The sequence below is a fragment of the Mixophyes fleayi genome, chromosome 4 (assembly GCF_038048845.1).
Source record: "Mixophyes fleayi isolate aMixFle1 chromosome 4, aMixFle1.hap1, whole genome shotgun sequence".
NCBI classification, from domain to species: domain Eukaryota; kingdom Metazoa; phylum Chordata; class Amphibia; order Anura; family Limnodynastidae; genus Mixophyes; species Mixophyes fleayi.
The window spans coordinates 36,587,893-36,607,626 of NC_134405.1; the positions used below are offsets into that span (position 1 = coordinate 36,587,893).

The 19,734-nt window shown below is 40.5% G+C and overlaps 1 pseudogene; it reads left to right on the forward strand.

Moving 5' to 3' along the window:
• The window catches only part of LOC142151191 (uncharacterized), a 282,776-nt pseudogene that overhangs the window by 83,396 nt on the left and 179,646 nt on the right, over positions 1–19,734 (forward strand).

Genomic DNA, 19,734 nt, shown 5'->3' on the forward strand with positions numbered 1-19,734 from the left:
TATAGTTTACGTGCGGTTCACTCCCTGCAGAACTATACACAAGGTAGGTTTTATTGTTATAATGAGCCTGCCATGTAAAAGATAATTGCTTGTTTGTGTTTATTATTGATTCGTCATGAAACCAGCACTGTATTTTCATGTGCTTATGTTGTACATTTATATAACAGAGCAAGTAGGATATAAATGTAAGTGTGCACGCCCACTAAGGAGGAGCTGGTGGAGGAACTATCAGCAGAAGTGTTGGACAAACGTGAAAATATGAAAGACGCATAAGGTCCATTTCTGAGCATGTGCAAAGCTATTTCACACAAGATATGACATGTTAATGGTCTTACTTGTGAAGATTAATCAGGCCCAGTATGTCCAGCTGAAAAAAATAATCTTTCTTTCAATTCCTTCATACGTCCATCTCCAAATTTCCGGTGTACATCGAAACAGTAAAATATATATATAAGCTTCAGAATCTTAGGACAATGTGATAACTGTCTTCCTCTCATTGAAGTGATATTCTCATGTGTCTAGTGCACATGCACACGTGTAAATGAACAGAGTGACACCCATGGGAGAAAATCATGTGCAAAATCTAGCTGAAAAAACACACCAGGGAGATGCCAGAGTGAGTTGCTTGGAAATGATAAGAAGTCTATAGAAGAGGATCTACAATGTCCTAGTGTGTGAGCCAATGTGTCAATTTTGTCATTCCTTTGTACAGTGGATTTGACAATTCTATAATCCCATGCAGTGCAAAAGTTTCATTACTGGACAAAAAATCTAAATGGTTTAAACTAGATGTGCAGATTCCACTTCACTGGATAACGTAATATACCTGTAGGTACCTAATGTTATTCTGCCTTACTGAATATCTCCCTGCATACTTTATAATTGCCTGCAAATGTTTAGTAAGTGAGGTGAGCAAAGGAAAATTAATATATGTGGAGAAATACAATTTTTAAAATAATCCTGTCAACTCTAAAGGCAAAACGTTTAGTGATTAATTGTAAAATATAGGCAAAGTAGCTAATTTATGTCAAATTTACATTTCCATGCTGCACATGTGCCCCAAAAGTATTTGGTCACATCTTACACTTAGAACAGTGCAGAGTAGGAAAGATCAAGAGTAGGTCAAGTACAAGTACAGCATATTCTTGTAAATGCTATATCAGGATCACTATGGAAGTTTGGATCCATAAACCAGGGACCCCGCAAGGGATTATGGACTTAGCTACAAATGCCACACAGATCACGGCTGACAGGATGGGCCCTAAACATAGTTACTAGACAGCGGGGTAAGCTGGTACAGGGATGTCACACCAAATACCGAAAGTAGAACTGGTGTTGGGATCCAGGGTAAAGTATTCCAGGAGCTGGCAATGAGGGAAATGTTCTAGGTAACAGAGAGTCCCACACACAATGGAGCAGTAGGCTCAGGGGTACTGATAGGGAACAATTCAGGCTGTAGGAGACAAATGCAGCACATGAGAGCAATAAGGCACTAGGAAAAAGTACTAAACCAACAGGGAGCGAGGATACTAAACAGAAACTTAGAGAAATGCACTGACAGCTGTGAGATGCATAAAGTATTTTTAAATAACCCGCTCGATAGGAGCGGCAACGGGGCCAGGCGTGTAGGTGACCATGTGATTGCAGAGTGCTGGATGCCAGTGAATATACTGGGATGTCCACTGCATAAAGGGCTGTCATCATAAACACTGAGGACTAGTACAAAGTAATCTGACAGGGCCCCCACTCTGGACAATACATTGGCCCCCTCTGCACAACACATCACCTCCTCTTCACAGTACATGCCCCCTACTTTGTGTAATACATGCCCCTCTCTGCACACTACATGCCCCCCTTCACAATACGTGTCCCCTCTTCACAATACATCACCCCACTGTTTACAATACATGCCCCTTTCCCTCTGCACAATACATGCCCCCTTTCTTCACAATAGATTATACCCTCTTCCCATTACATGCCCTACTCTTCATATTACATGCCCCCCTCTTCACAATACATTCTCCCCTCCCTCTTCAAAATACATTTCCCCCTCTTCACAATGCATCCCCTCTCCCAATACACAATATACGCCCCCCTTTTCAAAGTACATGTGTGCAGTGAAGATATAACCTTTGTCACATGCTCCCAGACTATCAGAGACTGGGAGCCGCTGCATTGCGGATGGATGACAGTCACGATGGTCAAAACTACGGGGCCTGGACATACTAGGATTTCCCGGACAGATTGAGAATTCTGTCCAGGTTCCCCCAGTCTGTGAGGGCCCCTTACAGCTCTACCGCCTGGCTGCATGACATGTGACTAATAGTTAGACCTGGACACAGACAAATATATGTCTGTTAGGAGGCCTGTTTCTTGAAGGTGCTGAAGGACTGGTGCAAAATATGCAAAGATGATGATGACAACATTAGGAGCATTAGCAAACTACTTCTGATTGGCTGATCAGAAGTAGCTGGCATCTTGACCACTCCCACTGATAATATTTAATTAAATAATGTGACTGCTAATTTCTATGAATTTGCAGCAGTCTATTCACATTACTTAAATTTTCCATTTGGACTGCGTAAGGAGCAAACCTTCCCATTTGATTCTTGAAGAGGAAACCAAAAGCTTTCTGTTTTGAATTTAATTTAATTTCTACTTTGATTTTGTATTTATGTCTGTATTTAATTATATTTTACATGATAAATGTGATATACACATTTATTAATAACATTATCCAGGCACTAGTCTCTCTTATGTAAATTACCATATTATATTGTGTACAAATAGGGTAATGGAAGCTTCACAATTTCCAACTAACATAGACAAGTCATATCTCTATAGTACCCTTACGCTTTCTCGGCCATATTGTCGTGCTTAAGTATACACCCATGTTACTCCGAGTCCTGATGTAAACCTGGTGCATATTCTGGTGTTGCCGAGCTGGACATATCTTGAGCTGTATCAGACTGTACATGTGCAGGTAAATACACTTTTTCATGTGTGTTTTTTTCTGCACATGCGTCCAACACTACATGGGGCCCAAAAGGTCTATTATGCAAATAAATGTGTTATCTCATCTGTAACAATCTGCCAATATACCTGTTTGTGTGTATGTATATATCTTTGTTGTTCATTTTTTGTTCTTTCTGTATCATGATGTGTCATGGGTCACTGTTTTCTGTATATGTCATGTCTGGTGCTGCGGACTCTAATATAACCCAGGTAGAAGTGTATATAGCAGTGTTTTCCAAATCCAGTCCTCAGGGTACCCTAACAGTTTCCCATCTCCTTGATGGAGCACAGTTGTATGTATTACTGACTGACAAATGTAACAGATTCACAGGTAGTAATAATTATTTCCCCTGTGACCTGGAAGATTCACACTGTTAGGGCTCCCTGAGGACAGGATTTCAACATGATTGTATCTGAAATACCACATGTAACCAGATCTTAGCTTAAGCAGAATTAAAACATTCAGAGACTTGATACACAACAAAAGAAGTAGTACTGTTTAATTTTCTATATATACAGATAAAGAACAGATACTGAGAATTATAACCAAATAAGGGACGTACATGTACATCTAGAAGAAGGACGGAAGTCTAGAATTAGACACTGAAGGATTCATTTAGAGTTGGACACAACAAGGGTGCTTTGTAGGGAATATATACATCCACTAATGCACCGGTCAGGACACGTACAACTTGTGGGTGCTCATCCCGGGGTACAAGATATGAACTGTTCATAATTAATCTCTTTTGATTGGCTGATTACATCTTTGCCCCTCCCACTGACTATATATCATCATCATCATCATCATTTATTTATATAGCGCCAACATATTCCGTAGCGCTTTACAATTGGGGACAAACGTAATAAACTAATAAACAAAATGGGTAAAACAGACAAAGAGGTGAGAAGGCCCTGCTCGCAAGCTTACAATCTATGGGACAATGGGAGATTGACACATGAGGTTAAGTATACATTTTGCATCTTGGCCCAGCCAGACTGCAAAGGTAGGGTGACTCATAAGCTAAATGATCCTGTCACACAACAATGTTGGTCCGGGGGTAGTTGTCTTGTGTGAAATTGTGTAACAGGCTAAAGGTAGTGAGGTTAAGATGGTGGTTGAGGAATATTATAAGCTTGTCTGAATAGGTAGGTTTTCAGAGAACGCTTGAAAGTTTGTAGAACAGAGGAGAGTCTTATTGTGCGTTGAGGATACTATATTATATGAAATTGCTCTGTTTTAATCGCATTACTTGGTTGTTCTTTGCAGTTGGTCCTTGGCAGAAGCAGTCTAAATAGGAAGCAACATATGTATGTATTTAATTATCGTTGTACTATACTGTAAAAAAATTATATTTTAAATGTTATATGTCACTTTACTATTTATTATTAACAAGGTCCAGACACAGAAAGACAGCCTTATGTATGTATGTATGTGATCCACTTTAACACTAACATTCTAAATTAGTCTTAAAACGTCCTGTACAATGAGTTAGGGGTCTCCTCTATCTATCTATATTAGGCAGCTCAGTTTATCCTATCACACTCATAAGGAGCACAGATAAAGAAACCTATATTCTTAAAACGTCCTGTACAATGAGTTATACTCCAACGAAGAAATGAAAAAACTGTGTTCACATGGCAGACTGCGAGTTAGCATTAATGTAAGAGCACAATAGTGCCATTATAATATACTTATACTTAAAATATATTTACTGTTTAACAACATAAATGTGGGTAACAATATATATCTTTATATCCTATCAGTAGTCTGGGATCTTATGTGTAATATATATCTATATATTCTCTACTATCAGTACTGTGGTATCATTTAAACGACTCTAAACTCAACTTTACATTTTCTCTGTCTGACAATAGGAGAATCTTAAACAAAGGGTCTATTTGTTGACATAACAGGATGTCAGATTATATGTTCTAATTAAAATGCAAGATTTTACCACCTGCCAAGAACTAATTAGAATTCTCTTTTGTAGTAAGAGACCTTACTCATGTTTATACTTCATTTACAAGTCAATGAGGTATACATGGGAAGCTGAAGCTGCTCTGATGAAAGAATGCATTTAAATTTCACCTCTATATAAACAGTCTGAGAATACATTTGTCCATCCCAGAAACTATGGAAGAGGAATGACTATAAATAGGTAGTATTAGACTAGTGTTAGTTAGTTGCTGAATGAGTTGATGGTTGGAGAGCTGGATGGATGGAACAATAAGAATGATCAGGAGGGAAAGAGATTAACAGAGAAATCCACAGAATAAGGTATCTCTATTTAGTATAAGAATATACTGATACATACAAAATTGTTTCAAGATATTATGTTGCAGATTTTGTCTCTTATATATGTTTGAAGTGTTCTTACCTTAACAATATTTATATAGCTATTATTGAAGCCTAACATAATTATAAATATAAATATAATGGTACACTCTTGTGATATATATATATATATATATATATATATATATATATATATATATATAAACACACAGTATATACAGGAAAAAAATACTTGCCACATAATCTAAATCAATTGTTGTTGACCAATGACTTAAAATTTAGGCTGAAATAGTTTCCATTGACTATGTAATAAAAAATGTATGACGGATATAAAGGAACTCTATCCGAGTACGCTATCAGTACTATAGTATCATGTGTGTAATATCTATTTATATATTCTACATCAATAATATAGTATCATGTGTGTGATATATATTTATGTATTTTCCATCAGTAATATGATATTATGTGTATAGTATCTATTTATTTTTTATTTATAAGTATAGTTGAATCACATGTGTAATATATATATATATATATATATATATATATATATATATATATAAAATCGATCAGTACTGTTGAATCATGTGTGTAATGTATATTTATATATTCTCCATCAGTATAGTGGAGTTGTGTGTGTTATATATTTATATTTTCTCTATCAGTACTGTGGGTCATGTGTGTAATATATCCATATATTCTATATCAGTACTGTGGGTCATGTGTGTAATATATCCATATATTCTCTATCAGTACTGTGGGTCAAGTGTGTAATATATCCATATATTCTATATTAGTACTGTGGGTCATGTGTGTAATATATCCATATATTCTATATCAGTACTCAGTATGACATGTGTGTAATTTATCTATATAATCTCCATCAGTACTGTCGGCCATGTGTGTAATATATCTGTATATTCTCTATCAGTACTTTAGGTCAGGTGTGTAATTTACCTATATATTCTCTATCAGTATTGTGCGATTATACAGGAAATGTGCACTAGATTGTTGCAAACATGAATATGTGCATTATTTTAATAAATATTTGTATCTGCTGAGGGAGGATAGAGTTCTCTTAACTGCAATATTAACTGGCCTAGGTCCCAATAATGTGACACTGTGCACAAAAATGAAAGCAATGGTCAATTACTGAGACCTATTTGTTAGTGTATATAAATATAGTGTCACTCACCGGACCGTGAGTGCCTCTTCTCGGACATTTAGGAACCGTGGCCGTCCGCCATCCTGAGGGTCTGCGCATGCGCAGCCCTTTCCTATATTTCAGTGTATGTTCCTTTAACTCAATTGGCAGATCAGGCAACACTCCCTATATTAAGCACCTGTGGTCAACACCACGTTGCCTGATCTTGGAGTCTCATTCCCCATGAGTCTCTGAAGGTGTTCCTGTATTCCTCGTGTATTCAGCCCTGCTGATTCCTGTGGTTTCCAAACCACTTCTACCTCTGTGGTTTCCAAACCACTTCTACTCCTGTGGTTCCCATACCACTTCTACCATCAACTGTATCATCGTGACTGTTTGCTGATTCCTATCCGCTGCCTCCGTGCACTACAGTCTTCTAAATCACTTCAACGCTATTATTATCATTGTGGCTGTTTGCTGATTCCTATCTGCTGCCTCCGTGCACTCCAGCCTTCACTTCACATCCACTCACCTGATCATCATCAAGTTCCTGAGCTGATTCCTATCCGCTGCTTCCGTGCACTACAGTCTCCAGCTTGCAACTCGTCTGTGTTCATCATCGTGACTGTTAGCTGATTCCTATCCGCTGCCTCCGTGCACTACAGCCTCCAGCTTGCAACTCGCCTGTGTTCATCACCGTGACTGTTAGCTGATTCCTATCCGTTGCTTCCGTGCACTACAGTCTCCAGCTTGCAACTCGCCTGTGTTCATCATTGTGACTGTTAGCTGATTCCTATCCGCTACCCCTGTGCATTGCCGCCTCCTCTCAGCTCTCCTGTGTTTCCAGTCTACTGCTCACGTTGCCATCCGCTACTCTCCTGGATCTACAGCTCCTGGTCTACTCTGCCATCCCGTGTTCCATCACTGTGGGTCCTGTTGGTTGCCCCTGGTTACCTCCGTGGGCGCAGAGTCCTGCTGCTGCTGTCTGCGCTATCGTCCATCTCCTGCTGATCCGCTCTCCACGCCTTCACGTGTCCCGCTGGTCTCTACCCTCCTGTCAGCATTGGATTCGTATCTCATCAACTACTCCTCTGCTGGATCATCTCCATTCTCCTGGGTCCTCCATGAGTCCAGTTCCACGTGTTACTGATTCCTGTGGATTCGTGTCCCTGTTGGTCTACTTACCTGTGCGCTGCACCTACTAGACCGCTACCTCATCTATCCTGGGACTTCTCATCCAGCCGGCCTCCTGCCGCTCAGGTATCGCTGCACTCCTATCTGACTGCCTGCTTCTGAACCACGGTATGCATACTTCTCATTGACTGTGCTGGTGTATTGCATATCTTGCTGGACTGTGTTGGTTCTCCTCTGGAGTCTGCTATCCGCCTAGTCTATTGCCATCATTGACTGTGTTAACTTGTGCTGGACTACTTCAAGAGACTTTCTATATTTGCAGATCTGTTCAGTCATTTATATATATATTGTGCATGTTACTGTGGATCGTGTATAAGGTGCCTGTGTATATCCTGTGTTGCAGTCTCTCCCCGTGCACCTCCTCACATATATATTCAGTGGTACAACTTGCTCATGACAGACCACTGATCCCTGTTTCCGGTATCACCTGTTCCAGTACCCTCTCACATAGCAGTGGTACAACTTGCTACCGCAGACCACTGACTACCCGGATACCTCCACTTGGATTCCATTCCTTCACTCAGACAGCGGTGCAACTTGCTATCTGCAGACCGCTGACTCTCATCACCCCTTTGTCTCTGTTGGACATTCCTCCTCACTATAGCAGTGGTATAACTTGCTATCGCAGACCACTGACTACCTTCACGTGCCCTTGTCCATACAGTTCCTCGTGTATTATTACCTCCATATTACCAGTGCTGCTAGTCATAGACTTTCCTGAGCATCTCATCAGTTACCATTTCCTGTTCCGTGATCACCCAGCTACCAGAGTACCCTATTACCATCTACATTGCTCTGGTAAGCCTACCACCTGGTGATCCCTGGGTAAAGACTCCTAGTGCCCGTGACAGTAAGATCAGGCCACGTCAGACCCAGATACGGAACCTACTGCCAAAGAGATGCTGCAGCATCTGGTTAGCCGTGTGGAGCAACAGGATGCCCGCCAACAGCTGTTACTTCAGTGTTATCAGTCATTAACCTCCCAAGGAACATCTGGACAGACTGTGACAGCTACTGCTGAGGCTTCTGTGCTTTCCGCCGTTTCCCCATTGCCATCCCAGGTGTCTACAGCTTCCACGCTTCACCTGCCTACTCCGTCAAAGTACGATGGAGACCCCAAAACTTGTAGGGGTTTCCTCAACCAATGTTCAGTCCATTTTGAGCTCCAACCTCAAAATTTTTCTACCCATCGTTCCAGAGTGGCCTATCTTATCTCTTTGTTTTCAGGACAAGCCCTGGCTTGGGCCTCCCCTCTGTGGGAGAGAAACGATCCAATACTACAAGATAGTGCCAAATTCATTTCTACATTCCGAAGTGTGTTCGATGAACCAGGTCGTGTGACCTCCGCTGCTTCCAGCATCCTCCGTCTGCGACAAGGATCTCATACAGTAGGCCAGTACGTCATTCAATTTAGGATCTTAGCCTCTGAACTTCAGTGGAACACTGAAGCCCTAGTTGCCGCCTTCTGGCAGGGGCTCTCCGATAAAATTAAAGATGCACTGACTACTCAGGAGCTTCCTTCGTCACTTGAGGATTTGATCTCTCTATGCCATCGTGTTGATATGAGATTTCGTGAAAGAGAGGCTGAGAAAACGACTTCTGCTAAAGCACCTCTTCGTTCTAACCCTCAATCTCGTCCAGTGTCACCCACTGTGATTCCCATGGAGATAGGACGTTCCAAGTTATCTTCTGAGGAGAGGAAACGAAGAGTCAAGAATAGACTCTGTATCTATTGTGCTGATTCCACTCATGTTCTCAGCTCCTGCCCTAAGAGATCGGGAAATGCCAGGCCCTAACTAGTTCTGGAGAGGTGAAGTTAGGGTCCCTGGAGTCCTCTCCATCTTCTATGAAATCGAAAATCTGCGCTTTTGATGTTACAATTTCCTTTGCTACTAAAACCTTTGAGTCACAGGCATTGATTGATTCCGGAGCAGCAGGAAATTTCATTTCCAAATCATTAGTAAAGCAATGGTCTCTACCAGTGATTACCTTAAAAACACCCATTACTGTGACGGCTATCGATGGATCACGTCTCATCAACGGTCTCATCACCCAGAGTACGTCTCCAGTAACCCTTCAGATTGGTGCCCTGCATCATGAAGAAATATCGTTTTTAATCCTTCCTGTTACGACAAGTCCGATTGTCTTAGGCCTTCCATGGCTTCAGTGTCACTCTCCCCAGATTGACTGGCGCACCCCTCAAGTCACGTCTTGGGGGTCTGAATGTTACCATCATTGCCTTTCCCAAGTCATTCCTCTCAAAGTACAGCAATCTTCCATCTCATCTACCTCATCGGGACTCCCTCCTCAATATGCTTCATTTACCGATGTTTTTGATAAAGCTCAGTCTGAACGTCTTCCTCCTCATCGTTCTTGGGATTGTCCGATCGACCTTCTTCCTGGCAAGACTCCCCCCAGGGGCCGGGTCTATCCACTTTCGTTACCTGAGACTCAAGCTACTTCTGAGTATATACAGGAGAACCTCCAGCGTGGGTTCATTCGACCTTCCACCTCGCCCGCTGGAGCTGGGTTCTTCTTCGTCAAAAAGAAGGATGGATCATTACGCCCTTGCATAGATTTTCGTGGACTCAATGCCATTACTATCAAGAATCGGTATCCTATTCCGTTGATCACTGAGCTATTCGATCGCATCAAGGGAGCCCGTATCTTTACTAAGTTGGATCTTCGTGGTGCCTATAATTTAATCAGAATCCGTTCCGGTGACGAATGGAAGACAGCGTTTAACACCAGAGACGGGCATTACGAATATCTGGTAATGCCTTTTGGGCTGTGTAATGCCCCCGCTGTTTTTCAAGGTTTCATCAATGAGATCTTTCGGGACTTATTATATGTATGTGTCGTCGTCTACCTGGACGACATACTGATTTTTTCACAGGACCTGCCTTCTCACCACCTACATGTGGCAGAAGTCCTCTCCAGACTACGGAAAAATTCATTGTTCTGTAAATTAGAAAAATGTTCATTCGAATTACCCCAGATTCCATTCTTGGGGTATATAGTTTCCGGAGTTGGCCTGAAGATGGATCCAGACAAAGTGAGTGCTGTACTACATTGGCCCCAGCCAACTACTCTTCGTGCTATCCAGCGTTTTTTAGGTTTTGCCAATTACTATAGACGCTTCATTCAAGACTTTTCCTCCATTGCATCTCCTATTGTGGCCCTGACTCGAAAAGGGGCTAATCCTAAGCAATGGTCACCTGAGGCTCTTCAAGCCTTTCAAACACTAAAAGAGTCCTTCTCTTCGGCTCCAATCCTTCGACAGCCTGATGTGACACTCCCCTTCTTCCTAGAAGTAGATGCCTCTAATGTGGGCTTAGGAGCTATTCTCTCCCAACGCTCTGAACAGCAAAAGTTCCATCCTTGTGCCTTCTATTCTCGGGGTCTCCTGCCCGCAGAGAAGAATTATACCATCGGGGACAAGGAATTACTGGCTATCAAAGCCGCATTAGAGGAATGGAGATACTTATTGGAGGGAGCTCGCCATCCGGTGACGATCTTCACGGATCATAAGAACTTGTCATATCTCCAGTCTGCCCAATGCTTGAACCCTCGTCAAGCAAGATGGTCTCTTTTCTTTTCCCGTTTTGAATTAATAATTACCTTCAAACCAGCTGCCAAGAACAAAAAAGCTGATGCTTTATCTAGAGCCTTTGTGACGTCCTCTGATATAGAAGAGGGTTCCAACCATACCATTCTAGATCCCAAATGTATCTCACTGGCTGCTTCATCCACCAAAACGCTACCATTTGGGAAGACCCTCGTGCCTCCTACTCTAAGGAGGAAAATCCTTTCGTGGTTCCATGCCTCTCGTTTTTCTGGACACGCCGGTGAACACAAGACTTTTGAGATCCTCTCTCGAAGTTACTGGTGGCCTTCAATGAGGAGAGACGTCAAAGAGTTCATTGCTTCCTGTGAACTATGCTCTCAGTTCAAATCCTCCCGTAGAACTCCAGCAGGGTTGCTACGACCACTACCCATTCCGTCCAAACCATGGACCCATATTAGTATGGATTTCGTTACTGACTTACCACCTAGTAAGAATCATAACACTATTTGGGTGGTGGTGGACAGATTTTCGAAGATGGCTCATTTCATCCCTCTGCCTGGTTTGCCTTCCTCGTCCATCCTGGCTGAACATTTCATTAAAGAGATCTTCCGTATCCATGGATGTCCGTCTGAGATTGTGTCTGATAGAGGAGTACAATTCGTTTCCAGATTCTGGCGAGCCCTTTGTAAAACCTTGGGCATACGATTAGCACTCTCATCTTCTTACCATCCGCAATCTAACGGACAAACTGAACGTGTCAATCAAGATCTTGAGACTTTTATAAGAATGTTTTCATCAGCCAATCAAGACAACTGGGTAGAGTTGCTTCCTTGGGCTGAATTCGCCCATAACAACATGTATCATGAGTCATCATCCAAAACTCCATTTTTTGTGGTCTACGGTCACCATCCGTCTTTTCCGGAATTTCCTGCCCTCCCGCCCACCCAAGTTCCTGCGATGGAAACTGTTTGTCAGACCTTTAAAAATATCTGGTCTCAGGTCAAAACCTGTTTAAAGAAGACATCTATCAAATATAAATCTTTCGCAGATAAGAAGAGGCGGGCTATTCCCCCACTAAAAATTGGAGATCGTGTCTGGTTATCCACCAAAAATATTCGTTTGAAGGTTCCATCCATGAAATTCGCCCCCCGTTTTATTGGTCCATATAGGATCATTCAAGTAATCAATCCAGTATGTGTGAAACTTCTTCTTCCTAAGAATCTTCGGATTTCTAATGCCTTCCACGTATCCTTGCTCAAACCTCTGATTATCAACCGTTTCTCAACTCCTCCCTCAGCTCCGCAGCCAGTTCAAGTCCATCAGGAGGAGGATTTCGAGATCACTGAGGTGCTAGACGCAAAAATTTCGCGAGGAGGTCTTCATTTCCTCGTTCATTGGAAGGGCTTTGGTCCTGAGGAGCGCTCTTGGATCAAGGCTGAAGATCTTAATGCTCCTGCCCTTTTGAAGAAGTTTTATGCCAAAAATCCGGACAAGCCCGGTTCCAGGCGTTCTGTGCCCACCTTTAAAAGGGGGGGTACTGTCACTCACCGGACCGTGAGTGCCTCTTCTCGGACATTTAGGAACCGTGGCCGTCCGCCATCCTGAGGGTCTGCGCATGCGCAGCCCTTTCCTATATTTCAGTGTATGTTCCTTTAACTCAATTGGCAGATCAGGCAACACTCCCTATATTAAGCACCTGTGGTCAACACCACGTTGCCTGATCTTGGAGTCTCATTCCCCATGAGTCTCTGAAGGTGTTCCTGTATTCCTCGTGTATTCAGCCCTGCTGATTCCTGTGGTTTCCAAACCACTTCTACCTCTGTGGTTTCCAAACCACTTCTACTCCTGTGGTTCCCATACCACTTCTACCATCAACTGTATCATCGTGACTGTTTGCTGATTCCTATCCGCTGCCTCCGTGCACTACAGTCTTCTAAATCACTTCAACGCTATTATTATCATTGTGGCTGTTTGCTGATTCCTATCTGCTGCCTCCGTGCACTCCAGCCTTCACTTCACATCCACTCACCTGATCATCATCAAGTTCCTGAGCTGATTCCTATCCGCTGCTTCCGTGCACTACAGTCTTCAGCTTGCAACTCGTCTGTGTTCATCATCGTGACTGTTAGCTGATTCCTATCCGCTGCCTCCGTGCACTACAGCCTCCAGCTTGCAACTCGCCTGTGTTCATCACCGTGACTGTTAGCTGATTCCTATCCGCTGCTTCCGTGCACTACAGTCTCCAGCTTGCAACTCGCCTGTGTTCATCATTGTGACTGTTAGCTGATTCCTATCCGCTACCCCTGTGCATTGCCGCCTCCTCTCAGCTCTCCTGTGTTTCCAGTCTACTGCTCACGTTGCCATCCGCTACACTCCTGGATCTACAGCTCCTGGTCTACTCTGCCATCCCGTGTTCCATCACTGTGGGTCCTGTTGGTTGCCCCTGGTTACCTCCGTGGGCGCAGAGTCCTGCTGCTGCTGTCTGCGCTATCGTCCATCTCCTGCTGATCCGCTCTCCACGCCTTCACGTGTCCCGCTGGTCTCTACCCTCCTGTCAGCATTGGATTCGTATCTCATCAACTACTCCTCTGCTGGATCATCTCCATTCTCCTGGGTCCTCCATGAGTCCAGTTCCACGTGTTACTGATTCCTGTGGATTCGTGTCCCTGTTGGTCTACTTACCTGTGCGCTGCACCTACTAGACCGCTACCTCATCTATCCTGGGACTTCTCATCCAGCCGGCCTCCTGCCGCTCAGGTATCGCTGCACTCCTATCTGACTGCCTGCTTCTGAACCACGGTATGCATACTTCTCATTGACTGTGCTGGTGTATTGCATATCTTGCTGGACTGTGTTGGTTCTCCTCTGGAGTCTGCTATCCGCTGAGTCTATTGCCATCATTGACTGTGTTAACTTGTGCTGGACTACTTCAAGAGACTTTCTATATTTGCAGATCTGTTCAGTCATTTATATATATATTGTGCATGTTACTGTGGATCGTGTATAAGGTGCCTGTGTATATCCTGTGTTGCAGTCTCTCCCCGTGCACCTCCTCACATATATATTCAGTGGTACAACTTGCTCATGACAGACCACTGATCCCTGTTTCCGGTATCACCTGTTCCAGTACCCTCTCACATAGCAGTGGTACAACTTGCTACCGCAGACCACTGACTACCCGGATACCTCCACTTGGATTCCATTCCTTCACTCAGACAGCGGTGCAACTTGCTATCCGCAGACCGCTGACTCTCATCACCCCTTTGTCTCTGTTGGACATTCCTCCTCACTATAGCAGTGGTATAACTTGCTATCGCAGACCACTGACTACCTTCACGTGCCCTTGTCCATACAGTTCCTCGTGTATTATTACCTCCATATTACCAGTGCTGCTAGTCATAGACTTTCCTGAGCATCTCATCAGTTACCATTTCCTGTTCCGTGATCACCCAGCTACCAGAGTACCCTATTACCATCTACATTGCTCTGGTAAGCCTACCACCTGGTGATCCCTGGGTAAAGACTCCTAGTGCCCGTGACATATAGATCATGTTCCTTGTACAAGATAACACTACTACTGTTAATGTAGATTCACCCAGGTAATTATTAAATAATAATGTAAATAATATCATCCTTTTTTGACAGGTGAATTGATGAGCAGGATTCTTGGAAAAGGACCTTGTTCTCTGAGCATCAACAACCAACAAGTCATATCGGCCACAGATGCTAATTCTTTAACTAGGTTTTCACACAAACTGTTCCTATTTTTCAATAGGAGAATCCTTCTACAAATAACTTGTTACTAATCAAACACATGATGAGTCTCAAAGGAGAGAAGTCTTTTCCATGTTCTGAATGTAACAAATGTTTTAAAACAAAGTCTAAACTTGTTATTCATCAGCGGATTCACACAGGAGAACGACCATATAACTGCTCTGAATGTAGCAAATGTTTTACCCAGAAGTCAAATCTTGTAAGTCATCAGATGATTCATACAGAACATAAACCATTTATATGCTCTCAATGTGACAAGTGTTTCTCCCGCAGTTCAAATCTTCTTGATCATCAAAGGATTCACACAGGAGAGAAACCATTTAAATGCTCTGAATGTAGCAAATGCTTTACCTTCAAGTCGGAACTTATTGTACATCAGAGGATTCACACAGGAGAGAAGCCATTTAAGTGCTCCGAATGTAGCAAGTGTTTTTCACAGGATTCCAATTTTGTAAGACATCAGAGAATTCACACAGGAGAGAAACCATATAAATGCACTGAATGTAGCAAGTGTTTCACCCGAAAGTCAGAACTTATTGTACATCACATGATTCACACAAGAGAGCGACCATATAATTGCCCTGAGTGTAGCAAATGTTTTACCCAGAAGTCATATCTTGTAAGACATCAGAGAAGTCACACAGGAGAGAAACCATTTAAGTGCTCTGAATGTAGCAAATGTTTTAATCTGAAGTCAACTCTTGCAACACATCAAAAGATTCATAAAGGGGAGAAACCATGTAATGATCCGATTGTAGAAATGGTTTTAGCCTCAAGTCAGATCTTGTATAACATCAGAGAATTCATACATGGGAAAACCATTGAAATGCTCTGAATCTAGCTAGTATTATAGCCTCAAGTCTGACTATTCAAAACATCAGACGACACACTTTAAGTTCTCCTATTGGTATCTGTTATATCTCCTTTTTCTTTCCCTCATTCCTTTCTATTGCTGTTTTACCTCCATCTATGAGTGCTGTGTGCTATTCAGTAAAATCTTGCAAGTAATACACTAGTTGCTGTATCATAAAGCAGCCAATCAGGTTATTACACTTTTTTATTTAATGACATCAAGCTGCTTTTAGTTGATATCTGGTTGCTTTGAGTTACAGCACATAGTGATCCACATCAGGTAGGACTGTCCTGCAAATGTCTGAATGACTATGTTCAAATATAATCTGTAATTAACATTTACAATACTGACAGCTGTCTCTATAATACTTGATGCTAAATAAAAACTGATATGGATAAATATGTAGATTCTGGTTCTGATTACGGCACTAATATCTTTTTTCATTATTAATGAATATTGTGTTTAGCAGCTCATGTAAAGCTGACAATCTGCCAACCAATCACTGGTCATCATTGTTATCATTACAGCAAAAATGAAGAGAGTGACAGCGCTAATGTCCTTACACAATACAAAGTATTAAGTATCTAAAGTCCACCAAAAAAAGACAAATAAAAGTCTCTTTCTTGTATGTGTAGTTGTTATAGTTTGTAAGACTTCTTTGATGAATACCCTTAGAATTGAAGTTGTTGTTTGTGAAACAATATTTTAAAAGTAATAGAAATAACATTTAATAAAGCATGTTTTTTAAATATCACATTACCACATACTAGATCCCGCTATTTAAATAATGAAAAAACGTGATCCCACCACAGTGCCAGAAAAATCATGCAGTGAAAAGCTGATCAGCATGAAATGCTACTGTCACTGTGTTATAATTGTCTGGATAAATCTTTGATCATATCTTCAAAAAGGCAAAAAGACATAGTAATAGTGTGATAGAGTTATACTGTGTGTTCATGCAGGAGCTGATGATATCACATCACATGAACATAGAAGTTGATCATCATATCTGTAATCAATCTTTTCTTGAAATAACTTTGATCTTTAGAGCATGTGTCAATCTCCAGCAACATGTAACAAAAAAGGATGAAAAAATCATCTCGTGTAGCTTGTATAAAACATAAACATATTTAGGAGTACATGAACAAATACAAATGAAAAACAACAGATTCCCTGGATAAAGTATATTAGGACTCCTACCAGATAGAAGATAGGAATCACTATGTAGATCTTTTTCTCATATAAATGTGAAGTTGTTACAAGCCCAGGTAACACCACATCAGAATGTTCCAAACAGAATAAAGAAGTCCAGCTGGAAGGAGTCTGTAATCACCAATCGGTATCAATACCGTAGTATCTTTAGCAGGGTGGGAGTAGTAACAGTCCGTGATGGTATTTATAGGGAGGGATTCAATTAGTTATGAAATTCCTGAGAACATTGCAGCTGTGCACTATTACCGGTACGGTAAAACTATGCAAAAATATCCGCTCATTTTCATCGCACCTCTATGAGCCTTGAGGAAAAATTAGCAAATATTTCTGTAAAAATATACATGCAAAGTGTCTCCAGAGTGGACGTGAGACACTTTGTGCTGAATTACCAACATTAGTCTCTACCCTCCAATCATCAAATTTAATGTAGTGATTAAATCAAAATTTGATTAAAAGTCATATCCAAAGATCTACTATAATATATTTCATAGAAATTGACAAGCAAATAACATAATCACATAAATTAAACATAGATTAAATGTCATAAAACAACTTCATGTTTTCTCTTAGCAAAAAAGAGTTTAGAAACCATTTCTTCATAAAGTAATCTAATATTTCTACTCTTTAAATATCTACATGAAGATATATATCACATGATTCTACTTGAGCACACACTTAATATTCTGCTTGGTTAAATTTATAGTGTTTGTTCATTGTTCTAAATAGACACGCATGTCACAGCAAAGTATATGTAGAAAAATCACTCTATGCTGATATGATAATTAGTTCACATATGATCATTTATACTTAGTAAAAGAGACAGAGTTCCAATAAATCCACTGCAGTAACTGTTCCAATGAATCAACTGCAATAGCTTCTCCCGCAGCATGATCAGAACAATTGAATATGAATCACTCACCTATCAGGCAGTCCAACATACACACTATAGACATATCTACATAAAGAAAATATATAGCAGAAAAGTACTGCATGGACACACACAGGGGGATAACCCTATACTGAAATAAAGCCCGTTATGTACAGTTTATAGTAAGTCTGTTGTACTAAAATTGAAGATAAATATAATTCCAAATCAATGAATTAAAAAACAAAATCGTTCTGTGATTGTGTTATAATAAACGCAATCACACTAAATGAGAATAACAATGATGACTATATTTGAGGCACGGGCATCCTTGCCCACAAAAAAATTGAGCAGCCTATAACTTACTCGCTGCAACTCATCCATAACGAATATAATACTCATTAGTGGCTGTGAAATGAGCAGCACCCTTAGTTGATGCAATGTGGAGAATAAACAGACAATCTGATATTTACACCACTATGGTCCCAAGGAAAAGTGTAATTTGCAGGGCATAACAAACCTAACAAGGTGCATGATAATGATGCACAGACTGTAATCTACAATAGAAGCACAGTTAGAATGTTGTTCTTTAGGTCTTTGATATGACAAAGGCAGATATAACGTAAATCTGTGCCCAGCTTATAGTACTGGTGTTATTCAATCAGACTCACATCCAACATTGCATTACAAACATAAATTAGCAAACGTAAGAATGAAGCACATTTGTTCAAATTGTTAATTACATCATGTAAGTAAAGAAAACAATGAATAAATGTGTCCATTATATAATGGGCAGAATCTATCTATATAAACATGTAAAGCATCCAAAAAACATTTTGACAGGTACATCTTATATCAGACAATTATCATTTACTGTAAATCACCAGCTGTATTTTTATGAAATGAACTGTTAATATTAGCTAAACTTAAAGCAAAAAATGTAAAGCACTCAAAGATCTGTTATTGGGACGTTTACAAAAATCATTTGATCTCAAAATCTAGATTCAATCCATTTTGGCTGATAGTATCAAATAAATAAATCAATTCCATTTCAACTTCAGCTAAATCCTCATTTTTCTCCTTACGTCACCAATCTCCCTCAACAAAATATATACCACAAAATCTATAATGGATTGTGTATTACCTTGATATTTAATTTTACTGTTGTTAGATAGAGAATTTAATTCATAGCATTTTTTAATATTACCACCTCTTTGGTGTAGGTTTCATTCTTTCTAGATGTCCTGCACATAATGCAATTGGAACAAAAAACATTTTGTTTTAATGGCACCATTTTTGATTGTTTTATAACAAATACTTTTCACTAGGTTTTTTGCTCTTCGATAATTTTTTTAGGATTTTCAGAAACAATGTTAGTCAAAGATTTATCTTTTTAATAAAGGCCAATGTATGTGAACAATATTCCCTAACTGTTTGTATTGAAAATCGTATCCAGTAATGAATGGAATACCCTTCATACTGTCTTTAAACTTGTTTTTACTCATTATTAGAGCGTTACGTTGAATACTTAAACTTCACATATTGTTTTATAACTTGAATCTGATTATTGAAGTTTTCCAAATTAGTACAATTGTGCCTAATTCTTTGAAATTGGCTTTTAGGAATACCTCTTACATGTATAAGATGATGATTACTTGTGATGTCAGTATATGACTTTGCGTCTGTGGGTTTGTGTAAATGCCAGTCAGCACTTTGTCTTCTTCCACATAAATCCACAAATCCAGAACATTAACTCCAATTTTGCTATAATTAAAGATGAGTTTGATATTATAAGGATTTTGAATCACAA